The 27104-nt window shown below is 45.1% G+C and overlaps 1 long non-coding RNA gene across 1 annotated transcript in view; it reads right to left on the reverse strand.

Annotated features, from left to right (window-relative positions):
• LOC139263998 (uncharacterized) overlaps nucleotides 1-27104 on the reverse strand; it is a 146893-nt gene that overhangs the window by 103904 nt on the left and 15885 nt on the right. The window contains exon 2 of the long non-coding RNA XR_011593269.1: nucleotides 14555-14620. This is a non-coding gene — a long non-coding RNA (uncharacterized lncRNA). The remainder of the gene's footprint in view (nucleotides 1-14554; nucleotides 14621-27104) is intronic.

Genomic DNA, 27104 nt, shown 5'->3' on the forward strand with positions numbered 1-27104 from the left:
GAAATCGAGGAAGACTTGCTTCCACTCAAAAAGTGAGTTCTGAAGTGATAGAACAGTTCAATACGGGAATTACAGTCTCTGTCACAGATGGGACAGACAGTGGTTGAAGGAAAGGGTGGGTGGGGAGTCTGGTTTGCCGCACGCTCCTTCCGCTGCCTGCGCTTGTTTTCTGTGTGCTCTTGGCGATGAGACTCGAGGTGTTCAGCGACCTCCTGGATGCTCCTCCTCCACTTAGGACGGTCTTGGGTCAGGGACTTCCAGGTGTTGGTGGGGATGTTGCACTTTATCAAGGAGGCTTTGAGGGTGTCCTTGAAACATTTCCTCTGCTCACCTGGGCCTCGCTTGCCCATGTAGGAGTTCTGAGTAGAGCACTTGCTTTGGGAGTCTCGTGTCGGGCATGCGGACGATGTGGTCCGCCCAGCGGAGCTGGTCGAGTGTGGTCAGTGGTTTGATGCTGGGGATGTTGGCCTGAGCGAGAACACTGACGTTGGTGCATCTGTCCTCCCAGGGGATTTGCAGGATCTTGAGGAAGCATCGCTGGTGGTAAAATGCATCACTGTTACCACATGGCACCGAATGATCCTGGCATTAAACGGCATTGCATCTGAAATAACATTCTCCCCACTCTTGACCCTCTCATGGGCCGTATTATCGCCAGGTTTGCGACGGGGGTTTTGCTGTGATTTGACCCTCCACGGTGAAAACCCGGTCACCAGGATCCTCAGGTACCTCTTTGCGGCGGCGCTTCCAAGTACCGCCGGGGAGAGGTGCGCCGATGTGCAATGCCGCGGATTGCGTTTACGTCATACTTTCGGCTCTCTCCCACCCCGTCACCGCGCCCAGAATATCGACAGGTCAAACCTGCCGGTGCAACCCTGCCAGCAGCAGTAAGTATGAAAACCTGCAAAAAAGATAAGTTACATTTTTTTATTTTTTTATTATTTTTTCAACGATTTAGCAGCTAAGGGTTTTGTGAATGTTTTTTGGAATTTTATTTTTTATTTTTTTCTCCTCTCCCAAGGCCTCTCTCGCAGCACTCCCGGCCCCGGACTAAAGTTGCCGAAACTCACGGTTTGCGCCGAGAATTGTCGTTCAACACCTCCTTTACCGATGACGTAAAGGCTGAAAGCTCAGTCTAAAAATGGTAGCACAGCGAAAACGGTAATTTTGGCGTAAAACTACCATTTTCGCCGAAAACCGCATATCAAGCTCAAGTGCGCTACTGAGTTGCATGGCTATTGCCTTACAGTTCCACATGTCAATCAACTCACTGATGTTTGTGGGAACGTGCTGTGCACAAATTGATTGCCGTATATAACCACATGACAGCAGTAATTGTTGAATGTAAATCCTTCCCCGCAAAATGCTTTGGGATGCTGCTGAGAGACGTGATACAGCACTCTTATCGATTACATTTCTTCCTGTACTGAACAGCTTTTAATGAGATTTAACTGACTGACTGTGTTAATATGCATCTACAATAACAGTCAACAGAATGTTTAAGGTGTATGGATAAATACGTGAAGGGGAAAAAGTTGCTGGACTCTGGGGAAAGAGTGGGGCAATGAAACTAATTTGGCAGCTCTTGCAAAGAGCCAGCCCAGACACGATGGGCCGAAATACCTTCCTCTGTACTGTAAGATTCTATGACATGAGTGACATTGGCATTTCTCTTCCAATGTCATCATTTTCAGAAATCTATCCAATATGGTTGTGACGTTGGTGTTCGGTATCATAGGTTGAAGCTTCAATGCCTACATGCCCCCCAGAGATGCAATCACGTATAATGAGTTGGTATAGGGGCAATATTGCATATAATTGTGTGGTTTGGGGTGGGAAGGAAAGGGAACATATTGGTTTCCGGGGTCAACTCTCCCTCATCCCTCCCCCTTTCAGCGGCTGCCCCTATGCACGTCTTTGTTAACAACTCATGGAGGCTGTAATGTATGCACCTGGGAGTGTGCTCACAGTGTTCTGCGTGGAGGGAATTCCTGTACGGGCTGCTCTTGCACACTCTCCACCTTGCCATCTTCGTCTGCCATCCGGACATGCCATGGCGCACCACCTTGCTCTCTACGCGGGAGTCCTCCCTTTATTTATTTATTAGGGACTTGGCCTGGAGCAGTCCCGTGCACTCGGTTTTTAAGTTGGTTCACGGACTCCCAGGCTGCCTTCAATTTCTGCGGGCTGGAGGAGTCTGTGTTCTACGTCCTTGTTGTATGTGTGAAGGTGCAGCCCCTCTTCCAATATTTGAAGGGGCTGCTCCTCAAATTCTGGTTGCACTTCAGTCCCACGCTCCTGATCTTTGGGCACCCTGTGCAAAGGGGAGCAGGCAGGTCGGATGGCCTCCTCGTAGGACTGCTCCTGGGCCTGGCCAAGGGGCCTATTAACTGGTCCAGGCAGCGGGCAGTCGAGGGGGTCGTTCAGCCTGACTGCCCGCCTCTCTTCCGCAGTTATATCCGAGCCAGGGTGTCCCTGGAGATGGAGCATGTGGTGTCCACCGGTACATTCACGGCCTTCCGCGAGAGGTGGGCGCCAGAGAGACTGGAGTGCATCATCACCCCCGGTAACCAAATTTTAATTTGATCCATTAACGTCAAAAGTTTAATTGGTTTATTTTGTCGGTTTTAGTACCCCTCTTTAGTCAGGAGGCAGTTGATTTAGGTTCTACCAAAATAGTTGTAGAGCTGTTGCATTGTGAGTGGCTTAGCCAGTCAGGTAATGTTAACAAGACTCAATAAAACCCCAGTCAGTTGGGTCTAGGTCATCCACGATGAGGTATGCAGTTGAGTCTAGTGGATGAACTGGTAATGTGTAGTGCGATTGTTAAACCTTTGTTAATAAACCAACTAGTTCTTAATGGCAATGTGTTGCTATGAATTCTTAAGCAAAGAACGCAGGAAGCAAATACATTACAGAAAGAAAAAAAAGACTTATATTTATATAGCGCCTTTCACAACCACCGGACGTCTCATAGCGCTTTACAGCTAATGACGTACTTTTGGAGTGTAGTCAATGTTGTAATGTAGGAAATGAGGCAGCCAATTTGTGCACAGCAAGCTCCCACAAACAGCAATGTGATAATGACCAGATAAACTATTTTTGTTATGTTGATGGAGGGATAAATATTGGACAGGACACCGGGGATAACTCCCCTGCTCTTCTTCAAAATAATGCCGTAGGACCTTTTACGTCCACCTGAGAGGGCAGACGGTGCCTCGGTTTAACATCTCATTCCAATGACAGCACCTCTGAGAGTGCAGCACTCCCTCAGCACTGCACTGGAGTGCCAGCCTAGATGTATATGCTCAAGTCCCTAGAGTGGTATTTGACTCCACAACCTTCTGACTCAGAGCCGAGAGTGCTATCTACTGAGCCACTGCTGATACACCTATTTTGAACTGGAATTCAAATCTAAAATTTACCGCAGGAAGAAAATGTTCAGGGCTGAGGCTGCAGTCAACAACAAAAGCACTTTCCAAATAAAGAAAGTAGGTTGGGCAGACTGACCTAAATCATAACCATTAATTTACATTATGAATATAATCCCTATCAGTGTCAATGCAGCATGGTAGTGATAAACAGGAAATGGGCTGCTAGAAAAATGATTGAGAATAATTCACATTTTCAACAGAGTAAGTTTGGTTTAAAATAGTATTAAAATAATCTGCTATTGGTTATTGGCCATTGTGACCACTAGGTGGCAGCATTACATCAAATGAGAGCCCATGAAGAGCGTCCAACCAGTGGTGTTGACTGATCGTGGAGATAGATGTCTGTTGAACATTAAAAAGGTGACAATGGAAGCAGTGATGCAAGGCTTAATCAAAGAGGTGGGCTTTAAGGTGGGTCCTCAAGGAGGAGGTAGGGGGTGCAGAGTTGGAAGGTTTAGGGAGGAAATTTCAAAGTGTGGGGTCTAGATGGTTGAAATATGGGGATAATGGATGAGCAGGATTTTGGTGCAGGATAGGATACGGGAGGTATAGTTTTGGATGATCTGCAGTTTATGAAGGTGGGGAGGCTGGCCAGCAGGTGGCAAAGGCAAAGGGTGAGGGTTTCAACAGCAGATGGGCTGAGGCGGGGGCACAAACAGGCGACGTTATGGAGATGGATGTAGGCGGTCTTTTTGATGGAGAGGATATGAGCTGGGAAGCTGAGCTTGAAGTTAAATACAGCGCTGAGGTTGGTTCAACCTGAGACAATGGTTGGGAAGGGGGTTAGAATCGATGAAAAATGCATGGAGTTTGTCACTGAAAGAGATGCCACTGCCTCTCAGCTAATCCTCATCCTCAGGCACAAAACTACTATCAACATGAGTTAAAATAAAATCAGAAAATGCTGGAAACACTCAGCAGGTCAGGCAGCATCTGTGGAGAGAGAAACAGAGTTAATGTTTACAGTTAGTGACCTTTTGTCAGAACTGGAAAAAGTTAGAGATGTAGCAGGCTTTTAAGCAACTGCAGGGAGAGGGAGAGGGGAGGAAAGAACAAAAGGGAAGGCCTGTGATAGGGTGGAAGGCAGAAGAGATTAAGGGACAAAAGATGGTGCAAGGCAAAAGGACATCATCACTATGATATATTCTTTATGACATCACACACACTACATACAAGATTGCTCTGCAGGAACTTATCATGTGACCTTGTCATGTGATGCTTGTATTTTATTTACATCAGCAGTTGCATTGCCACAGTAGTCAACTAGGTGGAGTAGTAGTGCACTCGTCATAGACAGTCCCTATATATATATATATATATATATATAACATAAATATATATATATATATATTAGCGAGAGAGAGCGGAGGTCGGAAGCGGCATGGTCCGGAGGTCAGAATCGGGGAGGTTGGAATCGGGGAAGAGTGGAGGCCGGGACGGGCGAGGCCCGGAGGTCGGGTCGGGTGAGGCCTGGAGGTCGGGACCATTAGTGCAGTAGGTGGAGCTCGATATTACAATCACCATCATCCCTTTTGTCTCTTAATCGCTTCTCATGGAAGATGAGGAAACAGCAGAAATTCTAACTGAGGATTTTGTTGGTTTTCACTTTGTCAGAACTCACTGTCTGTGCCTGGCAAGGTAGACCACTGTATAGTAGAACACTGGCATTTCATGGTACACCTTAAAGACCATTGGCATCATGGACAGTGTTTTCCTGCTCCTACTGACCCAGCTCTCCCAGTCCAGTGTCAGAGGAGAACAGAATCGAGTCTGCAAAAAACATTCCAGAGGTTGATGTTCAAGTGCAGACTCCGGCAATGCCTGCTCCAGTTGAGCGAGACGTAAAACCTTGAACAAGTGATGCACTGCTACAGAAACATGGTCACAGATCTGCTGCTTTAATTGTCCTTTTGGAACAAGTTGAGCGTGTCAGCACTCAAACAAAAAATTCTCGTTTTGTAATGAGCGGGAACTTGGCAGCAAGCCAATGCCATCCTGCAATCCTGGACTTCACTGGCCACAGCTGCACATTTGTCCCAGCAGTAGAGTCAAAAGCCAGCAGCAATTTCTCACTTTACATTGTAACACCGGGTGAATCAGTTCACAGCACTCTTGCATCACTCGGCTGGTACCAATTATTTTTTTGGTGCGACAAAAATTCCGCAGCTGAAAAGTAGCCTTTAAGTGATCAGAGTGGGGACTTGGGCAGGTGCAGCTCATTTAGATGGCTGTTGGAACAACTGAGAGGGAAGCAGAACGCCAACACTCATGTGTTAAGCATGATGAACAGTTTAACGCAGGTGCAGTGCGTCATTATTTCCCGACCCAGCGCGTTGAAACATGCCTTTTTCCAGCATTTGTGCTATTTTCTGAGGTGAGATTAACACGATTCCCCGAGGACAGATCAGCTGTTTCACAGATGGTGATAATTGCACTGAATTTTCAGAAATGAGCACTAACCAAATGCAGTGACTATTCCCTCACCTTTGTTTCTATAGAAACTTGAAGGTGTCATCCCCATTTTACAGAATATTTTTACGAGGTGACAGAAAAACCTAATTATTGAACAGCGCAATTTCAGCTCCCATATTGTTCACCTCTAGTTCGAGAAACATATATTGTGTTTCAGTAGGTTCGACCGTGACCCTTGTTGTATTGTCTCAGAATTAAACCAGAAAAAGAACACATTGTACACCTCTGTCAATAAACCCCCACCGTCCCGCTCTATTTCAATAGCCCCTGTAATGTATTTGCTTCATGGGTTCTTGGCTAAAGAATTCATAGCAACACATTGCTATTAGGAACCAGTTGGTTTATTAACAAAGGTTTAACAATCACACTACACATTACCAGTTCATCCACTAGGTTCACAACTGCACACCTCATCGTGGGTGACCTAGACCCAACTGACTAGGGTTTTATTGGATCTTGTGAACATCATGTGACTGGCTAAGACACTCACAAAGCAACAGTTCTACAACTATTTTAGTAGAAACATAAATCAAATGCCCTCTTTTGGCAAGGGCACAAGTGATATGTCCTTACTATGCAGTATAAGCGCACAGGAGGCCCATACTTGAGAGAAGGTCACTCTGTGACCAGTTACCTTTATTACCGAGACCTCAAGTGATGAAGGTGGGTGCAGCTTCCCCTTTTATACCTGAAAGTCCAGGTTAGGAGTGTCTCCCACAAGTTCACCTCCTTGTGGTCAATGTTCTCAAGGTGTTCAACTTAGGTCAGCTGATACATGGGTTACAATGATAGTTGAATACATTACATCACCTCCCCGCCAAAGTCTTATTGGGATCACAGGTTAAGTCTCTCTGGTGGTTTACGCTCCCTTGTCGAGCGCCTGAGTTGGGGCTCCGGTTGTTGGGCGCTGGCCTGGGTGTCTGCTGTTTGCAGTGCCTCAGGCCTGCCCGGACTGCCCACAGTAACTGGGCTCTCCTCCACTTGGTTCCGGTGTTTGGTCATCTGTGGTGGAGTAAACTCCATGTCGTGTTCTTCCCCTGCTTCTTCTATGGGGTTGCTGAACCTCCTTTTTGTTTGATTCACGTGGTTGCAGCAGATTTGTCCATTGGTAAGTTTAACTACCAAAATCCTATTCCCCTCTTTGGCAATCACAGTACCTGCAAGCTATTTGGGCCCTGAAGCGTAATTAAGGACAAAAATAGGGTCATTGACATCAATGCATCGTGCCCTCGCATTCCTGTCATGGTAGTCACATTGTGACTGACGCCTGATCTCAACAATTTCTTTCATAGTAGGGTGTATAAGGGATAACCTGGTTTTGAGCATCCTTTTCATTAGCAGCTCTGCAGGTGGAACCCCTGTGAGCGAGTGTGGTCGGGATCCAATGGCCAACAGGAGGCGTGATAAGCAGCTTTGTAGGGAACCCCCTTGGATTCTGAGCATCCCCTGTTTGATTATCTGCACTTCTCGTTCTGCCTGGCCGTTTGAAGCCGGCTTGAATGGTGCCGTTCTGACATGGTTGATTCTATTGCCTGCCATGAAGTCCTGGAATTCAGTGCTTGTGAAGCACGGGCCATTGTCGCTGACCAAGACGTCCGGTAGACCAAGGGCGGCGAACATTGCCCGTAGACTTTCTACCGTGGCAGAGGATGTGCTTGAATTTAAAATGGCACACTCAATCCATTTGGAGTAGGCGTCTACTACAACCAAAAACATTTTTCCCATGAAAGGACCTGCGTAGTCCACATGGATCTGTGACCATGGCTTGGCGGACCAGGACCAGGGGCTAAGGGGGGCTCTGCCCAGCTGAGCACACGTGTTGCACCTGCGAACACAAAGTTCCAGGTCTACATCTATCCCTGGCTACCAAACGTGTGACCTGGCAGTTGCCTTCATCATGACAATGCCCGGGTGCTCATTGTGAAGTTGCTGATAAACACCTCTCTGCCCTTCTGGGGCATGACTACTCGGTTTCCCCACAGTAGGCAATCGGCCTGAATCGAGAGTTCATCCTTGCGCCTATGAAACGGTTTAAATTCCTCAGGGTATGCCCCGTACGTGGCTGCCCAGTCCCCATTCAGGACACATTGCTTAACTAAAGACTGTAGCGGGTCTTTATTTGTCCAGATTTTAATCTGACGGGCTGTCACAGGTGAGCCTTCGCTTTTGAAAGCTTCAACAGCCATGACCATCTCAGCATCATGCTCAGTTGCCCCCTCAGTGGTGGCTAGTTGGAGCCTGCTGAGTGCATCGGTGCAGTTTTCAGTGCCCGGTCTGTGTCGAATTGTGTAGTCTTAGGCGGCTAACGTGAGTGCCCACCTCTGTATGCGGGCCGATTTATTCGCAATTATGGCCTTGTTGTCGACCAAAACGAACGTTAGGAGTTTGTGATCTGTCTCCAGCTCAAATTTCCTGCCAAACAGGTACTGGTGCATTTTTTTTACTGCATATACACATGCTAGCGCTTCCTTTTCTACCATCCCCTAGCCCCTTTCTGCCTGGGACAGGCTTCTGGAGGCATAAGCTTCCGGCGGTAACTGACCATTGGCATTGACATGCTGCAACAAACACCCGACCCCATAGGACGGCACATCGCACTTTAGAACAAGTTTCTTACATGGGTCAGTGATCGGGTGGAAGGCAGGAGAGATTAGAGACAAAAGGGATGATGGTACGATGCAAAAGGACATCATCACTGTGATATGTTCTTTACGACATCACAAACACTCACTACACACAAGATTGCTGTACAGGAACTTGGCATGTGACCTTTTCATGTGATGTTTTTATCGTATTTACATCAGCAATTGCATTATCACTGTAGTCCACTAGGTGGAGCTCCATATTACAATCACTATCATCCCCTTTGTCTCTTAATCTCTTCTTGTGGAAGATGAGGGAATGGCAGAAATTGTAACTGAGTATTTTGTCGGTTTTCACAAAAGAGATTGATACTGGAAATGAAAACTTAACAAGAGGAGGAGGTGCAGCAACTTGTTACAGCTATACATCAGGAAGTAATATTGAAACAGTTGATGGAACTCGAGGTGATAAGGCTTCAATGGCATGCATTCTGGAATGGTGAGGGAAGTTAGAGAGGAAATGCCACAATCTTTCAAAGATCCCTGGATATGGAAGTTGTGCTAGAGGACGGGATGGCTGCCAAATTCATACCTCTATTCACAAAGGCAGACAGGGATAAGCTGCATAGCTGTAGGTTAGTCAGCCTAACAGCAGTAGCTTTAAGAAGGGAATAAAATAAATGCTCACTTGGAAAGTCGTGGGTTAGTTAAGGACAGTCGGCATACGGTTGTGGAACACAAATCGTTTCTGACAAATGTAGGTATTCATTGACGAGATAACGGGAGGATTTATAAAGAAAATGCAGTGGATTTGGTATGGATTTACAAATGGATTTACTTAGAACACACAGTGATACAGTTAAGGTGCAGTGCACTGTATTAAAGGAAATGCAATAGCATGGATTCAGTAATATGGAGCGTGAAATAAAATCAGAAAATGCTGGAAAACACTCGCAGGTCAGGCAGTGTCTGTGGAGAGAAGCCAAATACTGCGGACGCTGGAAATCTGATCGAAAAAATAATATGGACTGTGGTTAGCTGCGAAAACATCAGTAAACGGCTCCAGGAGTAAAGAGCGAGAGTAATAGTTTGAACATATGAAAAAGACAGACAGAAAATGCCATTCAGCCATATTGCAACTAGATCCCCTCTGACCCCCCGAATACTCCACACCACCAGCAGGCCATGTAATCTCCTAGGATTTGCCATTTCCCGCCGTTGTCCATTCCAAGCAACACACTGCTGTCTGTCAACTGACTGTCGACCCTGTCTGCTCTATTTCCTATTATACGGTTCACCTGATATTTGCTAATAAGCCTCTTGTGACACACCTTATTGAATGTCTTTTGAAAAATTCATGTCTGCTGTATCTACTGCATTCCCATTATCTAGCCAAATTAGTTACTTCTTAAATAAACTCCATTAATGTTGATGAATGTAGCATTCTGTCTAGCCCTGATTAACCCATGTATTGCTAAATACTCACTCATTTCCATCTAGATCGACTTCCTTCTGCGCTGTAACATTTTTCCGATTCGGTCGGAGGAGGAGGAATCAAAGGAAAGTACAGCTGAGCCCAGTCTGGTCTCGATGCCCAGTCATCGGCACTTCTCCAGCAGGATCCTAGAGATAACATCCAGAATTCCAGCCGATTTTGCCCTCCCTAACTCATCGGGAGTAATTTCAGTTCCCTCTACTGCCACCTAGGGTTGACTCAGTGTCATCTGGGGATCAAGCGTGGTATCGGCAGTTTGAGTGAAGAATCATCATGTCTGGCCGAGGTAAAGGAGACAAAGGACTGGGCAAAGGTGGAGCCAAGCGGCACCGTAAAGTGCTCCGTGACAACATCCATCATCATCATAGGCGGTCCCTCGGAATAGAGGAAGACCTGCTTCCACTCCCAAAGTGAGTTCTCAGGTGGCAGAAGAGTCCAATATGAGAGCCACAGACTCTATCACAGGTAGGACAGATATTCGTCGAGGGAAGGGGTGGATGGGGCTGGTTTGCCGCGTGCTACTTCCGCTGTCTGCGCCTGACCTCTTCACGCTCTTTGCGTTGAGATTCGAAGAACTCAACACCCTCCCGGATGCACTATCTCCACCTCGGGCGGTCTTCAGCCAGGGTCTCCCAGGTGTCAGTGGTGATGTCGCATTTACCAGGGAGGCTTTGAGGGTGTTCTTATAATGCTTCTGCTGCCCACTTTTGGCTCGTTTACCATGAAGGGGCTCTGCATAAAGCATTTGCTTTGGGAGTCTCGTATCTGGCATGTGAACTATGTGCCCTGCCCAGCGAAGCTGATCGAGTGTGGTCAGTGCTTCAATACTGGGGATGTTAGCCTGGACGAGGACACTGATGTTGGTGCGCCTGTCCTCCCAGGGGATTTGCAGGATCTTGCGGAGATATCATTGGTGATATATCTCCAGCGACTTGAGGTGCCTTCTATACATCGTCCATGCCTCAGATCCATACAGGAGGGCGAGTAATACTACAGCCCTGTAGACCATGAGCTTGGTGGTAGATTTGAGGTAAGGCATGGGCCTTACGCTTAACATCCATAAGACAAAGGTCCTCCACCAGCCTGTCCCCGCCGCACAGCATTGCCCTTCAATCATCAAGATTCACGGCGCGTTGGACCATTTCCCATATCACAGGAGCCTCTTATCAACAAAGGCAGACGTTGATGCGGAGATTCAACATCGCCTCCAGTGCGCTAGTGCAGCCTTCGGCCGCCTGAGGAAAAGATAACATCCAGGGCATCACCAAACCAGCCATCCGCCGCCTGGCTCGCCGTGATGGTGTCAAGCGGATCTCGGGCCTGATCTACGAGGAGACCCACAAGGTGCTGAAGGTTTTCCTGGAGAATGCGATCACCTACACTGAACACGCCAAGCGCAAGACGGTCACTGCCATGGATGTGGTGTACGCTCTGAAACGGCAGGGCCGCACCCTGGATTCGACGGCTGAACAACTCAAGCCTGTTATCCCGCTCATTTCTACAGTTCAACTACTCAAGAAGTACATCATCCGTTCTGATGAAAGGTCATCGCCCTGAAACTGTAACTATGTTTCTCTCTCCACAGATGTTGCCTGACCTGCTGAGTGTTTTCCAGTGTCTACTGTTTTTATACTCAATATATAAACTTGCTGCGCCCCACGGGAGATCAGTACGTCGTCCCTCAAGTGTTTATCTGTACATTTTTCCATTTGTACATAAAGATACATGTGACACCTCCCTGTAGAGTTCCACGATTCAATTATGCCTTTACATTTCCTGACTTCAGGGTATTTACAGTGCTGCACAGTCTTGTTTAAATCGAAGTTTTGATGTCAGAAGAATTCATCAGGAGAACCAGGGGACTGAGTAAGAGATGACACATTGTACATCGCGCTGGTTCATTGTTTCAGGGTATATTCGGTCTATTTGAGAGGAAGCTGTTAAACTGTATTGGTGCTGGATTTTGTTCAGGTATAGTTTACAGCTGAATAGATATTTTAAGTGCAGATAATGCGTTTAATTAGATGCAAGGCAATGAAAGCAAAGTCTCAGTGCTTGGCAACTGACAGCATTAGAAGATGTAATAGAAGTTTAACAATTCTATCATTATAGGCTTGTCATGGAATACGAGCCCTGGATACAATATCTACACCAGGCAACATAGAATCATAGAATGGTTACAGCACAGGAGGCCATTCGGCCTGACGAGCCCGTGTTGGCTCTCTGCAAGATTAGGCTGGCACAGACACGATGGCCGAAATGGCCTCCTTCTGTGCTGCAAATGTCTATGATTCTATGAATCAGCTAGTCCCACTCCCCCGCCCTTTCCCCGTAGCCCTGCAAATGTTCAGTGTTTCAGAAATTACATTACATAGAATATACAGCACAGAAACAGGCCATTCGGTCCAACCAGTCCGTGCCAGCGTTTATGCTCCATTTGAGTTTCCTCCCATCCTTCCTCATCGAACTCGATCAGCATAATCTTCTATTCCCTTCTCCCTCATATGTTTATCTAGCTTCCCTCTGAAAAAAAGACGTTGCATTTATATATAGTGCCTTTTGCAACCACCGGATGTCCAAAAGCGCTTAACAGCCAATGAAGTACTTTTTGAAATCACTGTTGCAATTTAGGAAACACGGCAGTCAATTTGCGCACAGCAGGCTCCCAGCAATGTGATAATGACCCAATAATCTGTTTTAGTGATGTTGGTTGAGGGATAAATATAGGCCAGGACACCGGGGATAACTCCCCTGCTCTTCTTCGAAATAGTGCCATGGGATCTTTTACGTCCACCTAAGAGAGCAAACGGGGCCTTGGTTTAACGTCTCATCTGAAAGATGGCACCTCTGACAGTGCAGCACTCCCTCAGCACTGCACTAGAGTGTCAGCCTAGATTTTTGTGCTCAAGTCTCTGGACTGGGACTTGAACACACAACCTTCTGACTCAGAGGCGAGTGCTACCCACTGAGCCAAGGCAGCATCCATACTATTTGCCTCAACTACTCCCTGTGGTAGCAAATTCCACATTTTCACCATCCTCTGGGTAACGAAATATTGAAAAAAATACTGCCTCTTCCAAAGCTGCAGATTGGCAAATCAAGACATTTTCTATTTTCTTTCTCTTAATGTTTTCCCTCTCAGCTTTTCTTGGGCTGCCTTTCTTGGCAGACTCAATGAGTTAGAGGCCTGCTCCTTGGTGTCTGCTACCCTGCTGCCAATCACTGCCCAGTCTGACAGAGGTGGAATGGCCGCTTGTGTGAGCAGCCATTATTAAAAAGGCCGACTGTTATCCCAACTCTAAGCACACCTGCATGGTGCAGGCCCACGAGCATGCCAGGATCACACCTTGGCCGAATGGAGCTTGCAAGTGTCTCAAATGCTGGTTACCCAATAACAATCAATCGCAAGATGATAGATGACATTGGTAAAGTGAGAAACTTTGAATTTATGAAAAATGTTCACATTTCCTGTCCTCTTATGGCGGCACAGCTGAGCCCCTTAACTTTGAGACAGGTTGCTGCTCCAACATCCCATCGCCCATTCATGTTCAAATGCCCCCATGCCTGAGATTTGGGGAAGAGTTAGGGCGCAGCAGATAGATGTCCGGAACTCCTGCCATACATCCAGTCCTCGGAAATGTTTTAAAAATAAGTTGCGACCGTTTGGAGAAGGCCAAACTCTGGGAAAGAGGCTGCCCAAAGGATTAAACCAATGGAATGAATGTGTTAACAATGGAGTCAATGCTTTAACCAATGGCGTAAAAGGTTCAATTAATGCCGTGAAAACATTAACATATGGAGGGAAATAATTAAATGATGGAGTGAAAGGATCGTGCTGAGTTAAGCATGATAGACAGTTTAATGCAGGCGCGGTGTATAATTATTTCTCAAGGTAAACTGCAATCTTCCACTTGACACGTTTTATTCTATTTCTGAAGTGATGTTAGTGTGGCTCCCTGAGGTTAGATCAGCTACTTCACAGTACCTGATAATCACACCACATTTCTCAGAAATGAGCTCTTCACTTGGAATATGAAATGGATATGAAGGCGAGAGCCATTGATTTCTACAAATATGAAAAGAATGACTAAAACCAATCTCTGTAATCTCCTTTAGCCCCACAACCCCTGAGATCTCTGCGCTCCTCCAATTCTGGCCTCTTGAGCAGCCCGATTACAATCGATCCACCATTGGTGGCCATGCCTTCAGCTGCCAAGGCCCTAAGCTCTGGAATTCCTTCCCTAAAACTCTCTCCCTCTCTTTCCTCCTTTAAGATGCTCCTTAAAACCTATCTCTGACTACGCTTTGGGTCATCGCCTAATATCTCCTTAGGTGACTCAGTGTCAAATTTTGTAGGATAACACTCCTGTGGCGCAGATTTCGACGCATTACTACGTTGAATGCGGAAAAAAAACAACAAATTGCTGTTGAATACTAAAGAAAAATCCATCAATCTTGGTACTGAAAATGTTAATTGACCTATTATAAACACACTTTTTGATGGAGAGAGAGAGCAATTTTTAAAAAGTGATCCAGCCCATGGCCTTAATACGATATTTTAGTTCACTCACATGCTTATGTTGCTGTCTCCTTTCATGTTAAAGTTCATGTGCCGCCCTTAATAGCCCTTTGAAAAGCTGAAAAATAACAACAATGAAAGGGAAAGGTTCAAAGATTGTTACAGGTCATTTAAACTATTCCCTCTTCATGTAAGACAAAATTGCTTGCAATACCACGCCACATCGGGCAACAGGTGGACAATGACCAGACAAGGTGCAAGCACCTAATGAAGAAAAGGCAATGGGGACCCTAACGAGTAACTTCCACAAAACAGTGGGAGATGGAGGAGTTGGAAGCCTTGCAGCCTCATTGGGATTGTGTAGACCAGCTGAATGCTTGGGAATTAAAGAAACTTTTGTATGTATTATCCCTGTAGATAGAATTGTGTGCAGTCCCTAATGAAGCAGAAAATGAATTGCTAACATTCACCTCATCTATATAAAGATCTTTACAATTATTTTCATCTCTATAAAGCAAGAACACAACATTCATAGGAAGAGGCCCCAGAACAAGAGATTCCAAGACCGGGAAGCGCCCCTGAAGATTGCCCCCGCTTCCATCATTCGCCCCATCGCTGGCATTCACCAGCCCTAAAAGAGAGAGCCTCGATCAAGAATGCCACTGGGTGATACACAGACAAAAAGAAGAATTTGGGAGTCACAGAGGAATAGGAAATGGATGTGAAGGTGAGAGCCATTGAATTCTATAAATATGAAGTGAATGACTAAAACCAATGAATATCAAACAAAAATCTATCAATCTCAGTATTGGCAATCTCAATTGAAACATAGAAACATAGAAAATAGGTGCAGGAGTAGGCCATTCGGCCCTTTGAGCCTGCACCATCATTCAATAAGATCATGGCTGATCATTTCCTCAGTACCTTTCTCTCCATACCCCTTGATCCCTTTAGCCGTAAGGGCCATATCTAACTCCCTCTTGAATATATCCAATGAACTGGCATCAACAACTCTCTGCGGCAGGGAATTCCACAGGTTAACAACTCTCTGAGTGAAGAAGTTTCTCCTCATCTCAGTCCTAAATGGCCTGCCCCTTATCCTAACACTGTGTCCCCTGGTACTGGACTTTCCCAACTTCGGGAACATTCTTCCCGCATCTAATCTGTCCAGTCCTGTCAGAATCTTATATGTTTCTATGAGATCTCCTCTCATCCTTCTAAACTCCAGTGTATAAAGGCCCAGTTGATCCAGTCTCTCCTCATATGTCAGTCCAGCCATCCCTGGAATCAGTCTGGTGAACCTTCGCTACACTCCCTCAATAGCAAGAACGTCCTTCTTCAGAATAGGAGACCAAAACTGAACACAATATTCCAGGTGGGGCCTCACCAAGGTCCTGTACAACTGCAGTAAGACTTCCCCGCTCCGATACTCAAATCCCCTTGCTATGAAGGCCAACATACCATTTGCCTTCTTCACCGCCTGCTGTACCTGCATGCCAACTTTCAATGACTGATGAACCATGACACCCAGGCCCCGCTGCACTTCTCCTTTTCCTAATCTGCCGCCATATTCTGCCTTTGTGTTTTTGCCCCCGAAGTGGATAGCCTCACATTTATCCACATTATACTTGCATCTGCCATGTATTTGCCCATTCGCCTAACCTGTCCAAGCCACCCTGCAGCCTCTTAGCGTCCTCCTCACAGCTCACACCGCCACCCAGTTTAGTGTCATCTGCAAACTTGGAGATATTACACTCAATTCCATCATCTAAATCATGAATATATATTGTAAAGAGCTGGGTTCTCAGCACCAAGCCCTGCGGCACTCCACTAGTCACTGCCTGACATTCTGAAAAGGATCCATTTATCCCGACTCTCTGCTTCCTGTCTGCCAACCAGTTCTCTATCCACGTCAGTACATTACCCCCGATACCATGTCCTTTGATTTTGCACAACAATTTCTTGTGTGGGACCTTAAAAGCCTTTTGAAAGTCCAAATACACCACATCCACTGGTTCTCCCTTGTCCACTCTACTAGTTACATCCTCAAAAAATTCCAGAAGATTTGTGAAGCATGATTTCCCTTTCATAAATCCATGCTGACTTGGACCAATCCTATCACTGTTTTCCAAATGCGCTGCTATTTCATCCTTAATGATTGATTCCAACATTTTCCCCACTACTGATGTCAGGCTAATCGATCTATAGTTACCTGTTTTCTCTCTCCCTCCTTTTTTTAAAAAGTGGTGTTACATTAGCAACCCTCCAGTCCATAGGAACTGATCCAGAGTTGATAGATTGCTGGAAAATTATCACCAATGCATCCACTATATCTAGGGCCACTTCCTAAAGTACTCTGGGATGTAGCCTATCAGGCTCTGGGGATTTATCGGCCTTCAATCCCGTCAATTTCCCTAACACAATTTCCCACCTAATAAGGATATCCTTCAGTTCCTCCTGCTCACTAGACCCTCGGTCCCCTAGTACATCCGAAAGGTTATGTGTGTCTTCCTTTGTGAAGACAGAACCGAAGTACTTGTTCAATTGGTCTGCCATTTCTTTGTTCCCCATTATAAATTCACCCGAATCCGACTGCAAGGGACCGACGTTTGTCTTCACTAATCTTTTTCTCTTCATATATCTATTGAAGCTTTTGCTGTCATTTTTTATGTTTCCAGCAAGCTTCCTCTCGGACTCTATTTTACCCCTCTTAATTAAACCCTTTGTCCTCCTCTGCCTAATCCTAAATTTCTCCCAGTCCTCCGGTTTGCTGCTTTTTCTGGCCAATGTTTATGCCTCTTCCTTGGATTTAACACTATCCTTAATTTCCCTTGTTAGCCACGGTTGAGCCACCTTCCGCGTTTTATTTTTACTCCAGACAGGGATGTACAATTGTTGAAGTTCGTCCATATGATCTTTAAAGGTTTGCCATTGCCTATCCACTGTCAACCCTTTAAGTATCATTTGCTAGTCTAATTTAGCCAATTCGTGCCTCATACCGTCAAAGTTACCTTTCCTTAAGTTCAGGACCATAGTTTCCAAATTAACTGTGTCACTCTCCATCTTAATAAAGAATTCTATCATATTATGGTCACTCTTCCCCAAGGGGCCTCGCACAACAAGATTGCTAATTAGTCCCTTCTCATTACACATCACCCAGTCTAGGATGGCCAGCTCTCTGGTTGGTTCCTCAACATGTTGGTCTAGAAAACCATCCCTAATACACTCCAGGAAATCCTCCTCCACCGCATTGCTACCAGTTAGGTTAGCCCGATCAACATGTAGATTAAAATCGTCCATGATAACTGCTGTACCTTTATTGCACACATCCCTTATTTTTTATTTGATTCTGTCCCCAACCTCACTACTACTATTTGGTAGCCTGTACACAACTCCCACTATCGTTTTCTGCCCTTTGGTATTCCGTAGCACCACCTATACTGATTCCACATCATCCAAGCTAATGTCCTTCCTTACAATTGCATTAATTTCCTCTTTAAATCAGCAATGCCACCCTGCCTCCTTTTCCTTTCTGTTGAATGTTGAATACCCTTGGATATTGAGTTCCCAGCCTTGGTCACCCTGGAGCCATGTCTCCGTGATGCCAATCACATCGTATCAGTTAACTGCTATCTGCGCAGTTAATTCATCCACCTTATTCCGAATACTCCTCGCATTGAGGCACAGAGCCTTCAGGCTTGTCTTTTTAACACAATTTGACCCTTTAGAATTTTGCTGTAATGTGGCCCTTTTTGTTTTTTGCCTTGGGTTTCTCTGCCCTCCACTTTTACTTTTCTCTTTTCTATCTTTTACTTCTGTCTCCATTTTGTTTCCCTCTGTCTCACTGCACAGGATCCCATCCCCTTGCCATATTAGTTTAACTCCTCCCAAACAGCACTAGCCAACACTCCCCCGAGGACATTGGTTCTGGTCCTGCCGAGGTGCAGACCGTCCGGTTTGTACTGGTCCCACCTCCCCCAGAACCGGTTCCAATGCCCCAGTAATTTGAATCCCTCCCTGCTGCACCACTGCTCAAGCCACGTATTCATCTGAGCTATCCTGCGATTCCTACTCTGACTAGCACGTGGTACTGGTAGCAATCCTGAGATTACTATTTTTGACGTCCTACCTTTTAATTTAACTCCTAGCTCCCTAAATTTGTCTCATAGGAACTCATCCCGTTTTTTACCTATATCGTTGGTACCCATAAGCACCACGACAACTGGCTGTTCACCCTCCCTTTTCAGAATGTCCTGTACCCACTCCGAGACATCCTTGACCCTTGCACCAGGGAGGCAACATGCCATCCTGGAGTCTTGGTTGCGGCCGCAGAAACGCCTATCTATTCCCCTTACAATTGAATCCCCTATCACTATCGCTCTCCCACTCTTTTCCCTGCCCTCCTGTGCAGCAGACCCAGCCACGGTGCCATGAACTTGGCTGCTGCTGCCCTCCCCTGATGAGTCATCCTCCTCAACAGTACTCAAAGCGGTGTATCTGTTTTGCAGGGGGATGACCGCAGGGGACCCCTGCACTACCTTCCTTGCACTGCTCTTCCTGTTGGTCTTCCATTCCCTATCTGGCTGTGTATCCTTTTCCTGCGGTAAGACTAACTCGCTAAATGTGCTATTCACGTCATTCTCACCACCCACATCTTTTGGTGAAGAGAGGGCAATTTTAGAAAAAGTCATCAGGATTGCAGGCCATGGGGAAAAAGGAAAAAAGTCAGTCCCTGCCTCTAGAGTGGCTGAATAATATGAGGTTCTGCTATGAAGAGTAGGATGAGAGTGGAGCATCTCATATGGAGGCTTTGAGTCCTATCTCATATGACATGCAGCAGATGGATGTGAATCTGACAGGGTCCAATGCTATCCTCTGTGGTACCATCAAAGAGGGATAGTCATTGATGTAGTTCATCCTGGAGTGAGTAGCAGCTGTAGGAACATCTGCATGGCCTTTATTGCAAAGGGGATGGAGTATAAAAGTAGGGAAGTCTTGCTACAGCTGTACAGGGTATTGGTGAGGCCACACCTGGAATACTGCATGCAGTTTTGGTTTCCATTTTTACGAAAGGATATACTTGCTTTAGAGGCAGTTCAGAGAAGGTTCACTAGGTTGATTCCGGAGATGAAGGGGTTGACGTATGAGGAAAGGTTGAGAAGGTTGGGCCTCTACTCATTGGAATTCAGAAGAATGAGAGGTGATCTTATCGAAACGTATAAGATTATGAGGTGGCTTGTCAAGGTGGATGCAGAGAGGATGTTTCCACTGATGGGGGACACTAGAACTCGAGGGCATAATCTTAGAATAAGGGGCTGACCATTTAAAATTGAGATGAGGAGGAATTTCTTCCCTCAGAGTGTTGTAAATCTGTGGAATTCGCTGCCTTAGAGAGCTGTGGAAGCTGGGTCATTGAATATATTTGAAAGAGCTAGACAATTTCTTAACCAATAAGGGAATATGGGGTTATGGGGAGCGGGCAGGGAATTGGTGCTGAGTCCATGATCAGATCAACCATGATCGTATTAAATAGCAGAGCAGGCTCAAGGGGCTTATGGCCTACTCCTGTTCCTATTTCTTATGTTCTTATGTTCATACACCCACTTCCCAAACAGGGAAGCTACCAATACACCAATGTGGAAGCAATACTAATGGCCTACAGGCTTTGAGGAACCAAATGGAGAGAGTAATGGCTGCTGTTTCAGATTTCTCCAGAGCAGCAGCTCAGAGGACTTGGGAGATATCAGGGCTGAGGCTTATTAGTGATATGAATGAGGCCATGTTCCCTGCAGACCAGCGACTCAGTCTCCTGACCCCACTTTAAGTGGCAGAGCAAGACAGTGCTTGGTGCAGCTTGCTCATCCTCCTGATGGCGACACATTGGAGAGCTCTCAGTACGAGCCCCTTTGGATACCTTCGCGAGCGGGGGTTAGTCCGCGGACCCGGGCTGCTGAGTATTCCAGTCCAGAGAAGCAGCCTGCTGTAGGTCCATTGCCAGACTGAGCGGTTCTGACAGGGAGTCCACTGCCGTCTTAAGAAGCTAATTATAAAAGTCTAGAAATCACAGACCCCAGGCCATTAAGCAACACTGGAAGAAACATAAGAATAGAGCACGAGAGGTTATAAAGGCACAAGGGATAAGCACGGCAATGATTTTTATTGTTATGACATTTCTTCAAGACCCATAATGATATTTTGGTTAATTTCATTTGTTTGCATTTCTTCATTCTGATAAAAACTGGAACTGACATTCTGAATATTGATTTATTGATTTTATTGTTTCAGTGAATCCTGAGGGCTGATCCAGCAGAATATTCAGTTTTTCCCACTGGTAGTGCGCTTTCTAATCTTATTATCGAGCTCTCAGCTACAAAATCTTACCCTAAAATACCAAGATAGTTTTTCTCAAATAATTGTCCACAAAAGACAGAAAAATCCATTCTATTTTTCTGTAGCATTATCTCTCAATTCTACAGGTAGTCTCTGTTCCATTAGTCCTACCTTGATCATTTAATTGATGTTAAGGGGGATCAAATCGATCTTGATATTAAGCTACTTGTAACACAGCACAAATGTGATTTCAGAGGGTTTTGGAACTCAGAGTTAAGGAATTCCAGGCATTGACACTGTATAAATGAAACAAAGATGTTTGAAAAAAAAGAAGGCACAAATTAATGAGTAATCCACACATGCCATCAGTTTATTAGTATGCATTGTCAGAGGAAATGACTTCAGATCATCAAGAAATGATGTTAGTACCAACTTGGCTTTATTTTGGCTGTATTGAATCAGTCTTACTGGCAGTGAAATTCTGATTTTCATTTTGGAATATGCTAATTTATTAAACAAAAACCATATTGACTCATTTTTCCAGGAACTTTCTTTCTGCTAATGGAACAAAGTGCAGTGGTCACAAGTGCCGTTCTGCTACCTCATGCCCTGTGGTTGAGGAGCTAAAGAGAAATTAATGTCAATTAAACTAGTTATATTGCTTGATAATGCACAACCAATTAAATAATTAACTATAATACAATAAGGAGGCAAAAGATTCGCATGCAATACTTCATTCTTAACGAATCAAGCAATTTATATGGAGAATAACTGGTGGCTGAAAGTCTGTAGTGAGGCTGTAATGTATGTCAGAATCAAGATGTTTTGGGCGATGATCACAAGATTACCAGAAACAAAATTCTTCTTGGATAGATATTGAAGTGATTCAGTCATTCTATTGCAAGAGACCTGGAGGGTGTGAATAGAGTGATCTGAATTAAGTTAATAACACAGGGTGGTATCATCAGCAAAAGAGTAAATGGGTTTTATAATTATATAGGATTACATGGAATTCATCGCACAGAAACAGCCATTCGGCCCAATGGGTCTCTGCTGATGTTTATGCTCCACAAGAGCCTCCTCCCACCTTACTCCATCTTACTCTAGCAACATAACCCTCTATTCCCTTTTCCTGCATGCACTTATCTAGCTTCCCCTCAAATGCACCTCTGATATTCGCCTCAATCACTCCCTGTGGCAGCGAGTTCCACTTTCTCACCATTCTCTAAGTAAAGAAGTTTCTCCTGAATTCCTTATTGGATTTATTAGTTTTGGACTCCCCCACAAGCTGAAACATCCTCACTATGTCTACTCTATCGAACCCCTTCATAGTTTTGAAGATCTCTATTAGGTCACCTCACAGTCTTCACTTTCTAGAGAAAATAGCTCCAGCTATGCAGTTTTTCATGATATATAATGATTGGAGGAGGACATTGGTATGAATTAAAAGCAATGTTGGAGAAAGGAGAGCATTCAGGGGAACTGTTGAGTTAATGGCGAAAAGGTCAAAGGATGAGCCTTCAATTATATTACAGCTAGAGGCATTTGAGAAGAAGCTAGATAGCCATGGACATCAGTGTGGTTCAAGGTCACGTGATGGTAACTTAGTTATTAGGACACAGTGCCAGAATCTAACAAAGACTTTGGAGATATCCAACGGAATTACAGATAATCCACCAAATTGCTCAAGAACAGAATTTCAAAGGTGCATAACATAGGCACCAAGATCACCAATGGACTTGCCAAAGTGAAATCCACATTGACAATCATGGAATAGACCAGAATTTTCAAGGTGATGAATAATTTGAAAGCTAATGACTTCCTTAACAAGAAAATATTGATATGACAATTGAGAACTTCATCTAGAGATAAGTTATCTGATACAGTTGATCCTAGGTACCAGGACATCTGTACAACTTCTAGCGTAGTGTTACCCATTAAAACATTCTGGTGCAGTCAACACAACATGGGGTAATTTTGACTTGTGGATTCGCTATCAACCATTTTACACTATCGCACAAAGGCAAAATTACCCCTGTGGTGGCACAATCACTTTAGACTGATGGTTAGTATGATTTCAATGCAATCTCGTGATAAGCTATTGCCATTATTTTGAGAGTCCGGCTGTGGTCCAAATGACAAAGCAGCTCTGATTAAGGATGGACTACTTGCCCCAGCTTGGCGACTAAGGTGGGCTATACGTTCTTCTAGTTGTTTGATGGTCTGAAGCCTAGGTTTGTGTTTAATGCTACTTCAGAAACAGTAGTTTCAGATGTCAGGAGCAGGGAAAACTACTTTATAGGTCTCACCAAGACTTTTGGTCGACAGAAAAGCTTTTTCCAATTGCTAGAGAGAGAGAGAGGGAGAGAGAGTTGATTGCACCCCCCCCCCCTCCCCCACCCCCCAAAACCTCCTCAGTCGAATTCAAGCATTCTGTGATGGTATCAAGCCTACAACCCAGTATGACGGTAATCAATCTGACATCTTTGAAATTTGACACCACTGTGAATTCCCATTGTCTTTTGATATAGTCTTCTCTCTGCTAGTACCAAAGGTGTATTGCTCCACATAAGCCAGTATGGAAAACTCAATAATATTGCACATCGAAGAGCAAAATTGCAAAATGAAACACCTGTTGAAACGAGAAATACTTTTTGCCGATGCTGCATCCTCAGAGTTCAATCAGCTTTGCGATAGCTTTCTGCTAGCTTACAATGAATTTGGACTATCCATCCGTCTAAAGAAGATCGTGACCATGGGACAAGTTGGTTAAACCAAACAATATTGTTGACCATGCATTAATACCAAAAATACAAAATTGTCTCCAATTTACTGTGAATCATGAAGAAACAATTTCCCACCTCTCCTGAATGCTGACGCAACATACTCAGATCTAATATCCATATAGCTGCAAGTTTAGCTCATGGTAAAAAGACTACACGATACGGACTGGTTTGCAGCATACTCTGAGGAAATGGTTTCAGTCATTGAAGCAAAACGCACAGCATATCTTCACCTAAGGATGCAGCCCTCTCCTGAGGTATGTGCTGATCTCAGAGTGGCCAAGAAAAAATTGGAACAAACAGCAAGAAAATGCGCTCAATTATATTGGCAGATATGTGCGAGAAGATACAACTATCCTTTGAAAACAGAAATCTAAGAGACATGTATAATGGAGTAAAGAAAGCAATAGGTACTTCAGTCAAGATGATTACATCACTCAAATCCCTCAATTGAGACATCGACCCCAATATTTACAGGGAGGGAATAGGGGGAGGGGTTCTGGATGGGAAACCCGGAAGTATGAGTTTCCCGAATATCCTGCTCGTAGTTGGGGATCCTGGTTGAAGGGGAGTGGGGAGAGCTTGGTCAGGGGAGAGATCGTGGTTGGGCGGGAAGAGATCGCTGGGATGGGGGCTCATGGTCTGGGGGAGCGATCATGGGGAGAGGGGGTTCATGGTTGGGGGAAGAGATCATGGTGGGCGAGCATGAAGGTTGAGGGAGATCAAGGGGGTGCGGTTGGAGATTGTGGAGGTGGAAGGGCCAGCCGATCATGGGGAGCGGTTCACAGAGTAAGTTTATTAAGCCTAGAGGACACACTACTGCTCCTCCAGGCCCAAAAACAGTGCTGTACAAGCTTATGGATCTGACCCTTCTCTCCTCAAATCTCATAATTAAAGTTGAAAAAAAAGTTGGTGTCCATGTAAGAGGGGCTTTCCCGACAAGGCGAACATGACTGACCTTTAAACCCACTTAAAAAGGCTGCAAATTCTACAGTAAAGAACATAAGAAATAGGAGGAGTAGGCCGTATAGCCCCTCAAGCCTGCATTGCCATTCAATAAGAACATGGCTGAACTGATCTTGGCCTCAGTTTCCTGCCCGTTCCCCATAACCCTTGAATCCCCTATAGTTCAAGAATCTTTCTATCTAAGCCTTGAATATATTCAATGACTCAGCTTCTACGGCTCTCTGTTTCAAAGAAAAGCAGGGGAGTTAAATAGTACCATGGGATCTTTTACGTCCACTTGAGAGAGCAGACGGGGCCTCGGTGTAACATCTCATCCTTAAGACGGAGATGAGGAGGAATTTCTTCTCTCAGAGGGTCGTGGATCTTTGGAATTCTCTACCCAGAGAGCTGTGGAAGCTGAGTCAAGATTGAGATAGACAGATTCTTGAGCTATAGGGGTGTCAAGGGTTATGGGGAACAGGCAGGAAAGTGGAATTGAGGCCAAGATCAGATCAGCCATGATCTCATTGAATGATGATGCAGGCTCCAGGGGCCGTATGGCCTACTCCTGCTCCTATTCCTTATGTTCTTATGTTTTTTCCTGTCAAATTCTCAGCCTTTTTAAGTGGGTTTAAAGGTCAGTCATGTTCGCCTTGTCAGGAAGGACCCTCTTACAAGGACGACTTTAATTATGAGATTTGGGGACTTCTTCCAAAGTTGCTCATCAAGGGATTTCATGCAAGAGGATGGAGATCAAAGAAAGCACGCAAGCGCGGACTGACAATATCCTACATTGTAGCAATGGCTTACCTGCAGGCTGTGAGTGGAACAAGCCCTCGCACAGGACTGCATTGCAAGCGTGAGTCACCTTGGCTCCGAGGATAGCACTCTTGTCTCAGAGTAGAAGGTTATGGTTTCATATCTCAGTCCAGGGCTTGAGTACACTAGCAATCGTGAGGGCATGATGCATTGTCAGCTGTGCTGTCTTTTGGATGGTATATTAAACCAAAGCACCAGCTGCGTGATCTTAAAGATCCCATGAGCACTACTAAACATGAGCAGAGTTCTCCTTTTGCCCTGGCCAACATTCCTCCTTCAACCAACACCAGCAAAAACAGACTCAGTGGTCATTCATCTCATTGCAGAATCTGGGATCTTGCTGTGTGCTAATTGGCTGCTGCGTTTGCCTGCGCAACAACACTTCAACAGGTACTCATTGTGAGGTGCTTTGGAACATCCTAGGGATGTTAAAAGCACTGTAAAAAACAATTGCTTTCTTCTTTAAGTATAGCTGCAGCTTAGCACAGCATTTGTATCCAAATAAGTTTACTAATAATTGAAACACTGCATTGGCTCTGGTGAGTTTGCTAACAATACGCTACTGATGATATTACATGATACTAACTGTGCAATTAAGGAGGACACTTTATTACATGTATAAATATGTCAAAAGTTAATAAAGTTAGTGATGACTCATTTTTATTACTGATATGGGAGACTTTGGACTCTCCATATGATTGCTAGCAGGTACCTGAGCCTGGCCATTAATCCTGTTCATGTGCAATTTGCTGGTCTAATGTGCAATTCCCAGTAAAATTGTGAAACTGAAATACAAATTATATGAACCACTGGAGGAAGCTATTAAAATGTATGTATCTGGACAAGCATCAGATGTGTAAAACCAACCAATATCAGATTTGATGTGCAGTGCATCAGCAATCTGAATCCTACATTCTGCTCAGCATCAGTACAAATGTTCAGCTCCTTAAAGCATTATTATTCTTTTTATGGCTAAAGATGCACAAATCAAATTGCTTATTTCAGCAAGTCGTGTTGCATCCTGATTAAAGACGGTGGAGCAGCAGTTGTATAACCCCCGAGAATGGGTATGGGGATCGCGGTACATGATTAACTCATGCCTGTTCACTGCGTTGCAGACAGCACATTAAATTGGTGCTGTCTGCTCTTTTCAACGACTGCTGTGTGCAGCCAACGCTCCCCGCACTGCTCATTAGTTGCATGCATCAGCAGTGGGACCCAATATCGCGTGTGGATAGCACTACTTAAAGGTGGCCTGCACCTCTTAAAAGGAGAGGTACATTGTGACTACAAAAAGTGGTGGAAGCTTTTTGAAACGTCAATCTGGGCTATGATACTTTGAGCAAGGGCCGAACATGCGAGAGAGTGAGCAGCAAGGTTTTCAGACAATGGAGGACTTGGTGGAAGAGGTGAAAATGAGAGACATCCTGTATCTGCAAGGGAGCAGGAGATCCTCCAGACACGTGCTCAGGCGGCAGTGGGAACAAGTAGTGGTGGATGTCAAGGCCAAGAGTGTTGCTCCAAGAATGTGGATGCAGTGTAGGAAGAGTTTTAACGATTTCACAAGAGTTGTCAAGGTGAGTGAGTTCATCTGCAAATGACATATCCTACCAACTGCACCATTAGACTCATCCACAGCTCAATTCCTGACACCCCCATCACCCAGCTACCAACAATCTTTATCAATCAGTACTCAACTCGAAAATTCATATGCTTTACCTCACC

This window comes from Pristiophorus japonicus, chromosome 5, assembly GCF_044704955.1.
Source record: "Pristiophorus japonicus isolate sPriJap1 chromosome 5, sPriJap1.hap1, whole genome shotgun sequence".
In the NCBI taxonomy this organism is placed as follows: Eukaryota; Metazoa; Chordata; class Chondrichthyes; family Pristiophoridae; genus Pristiophorus; species Pristiophorus japonicus.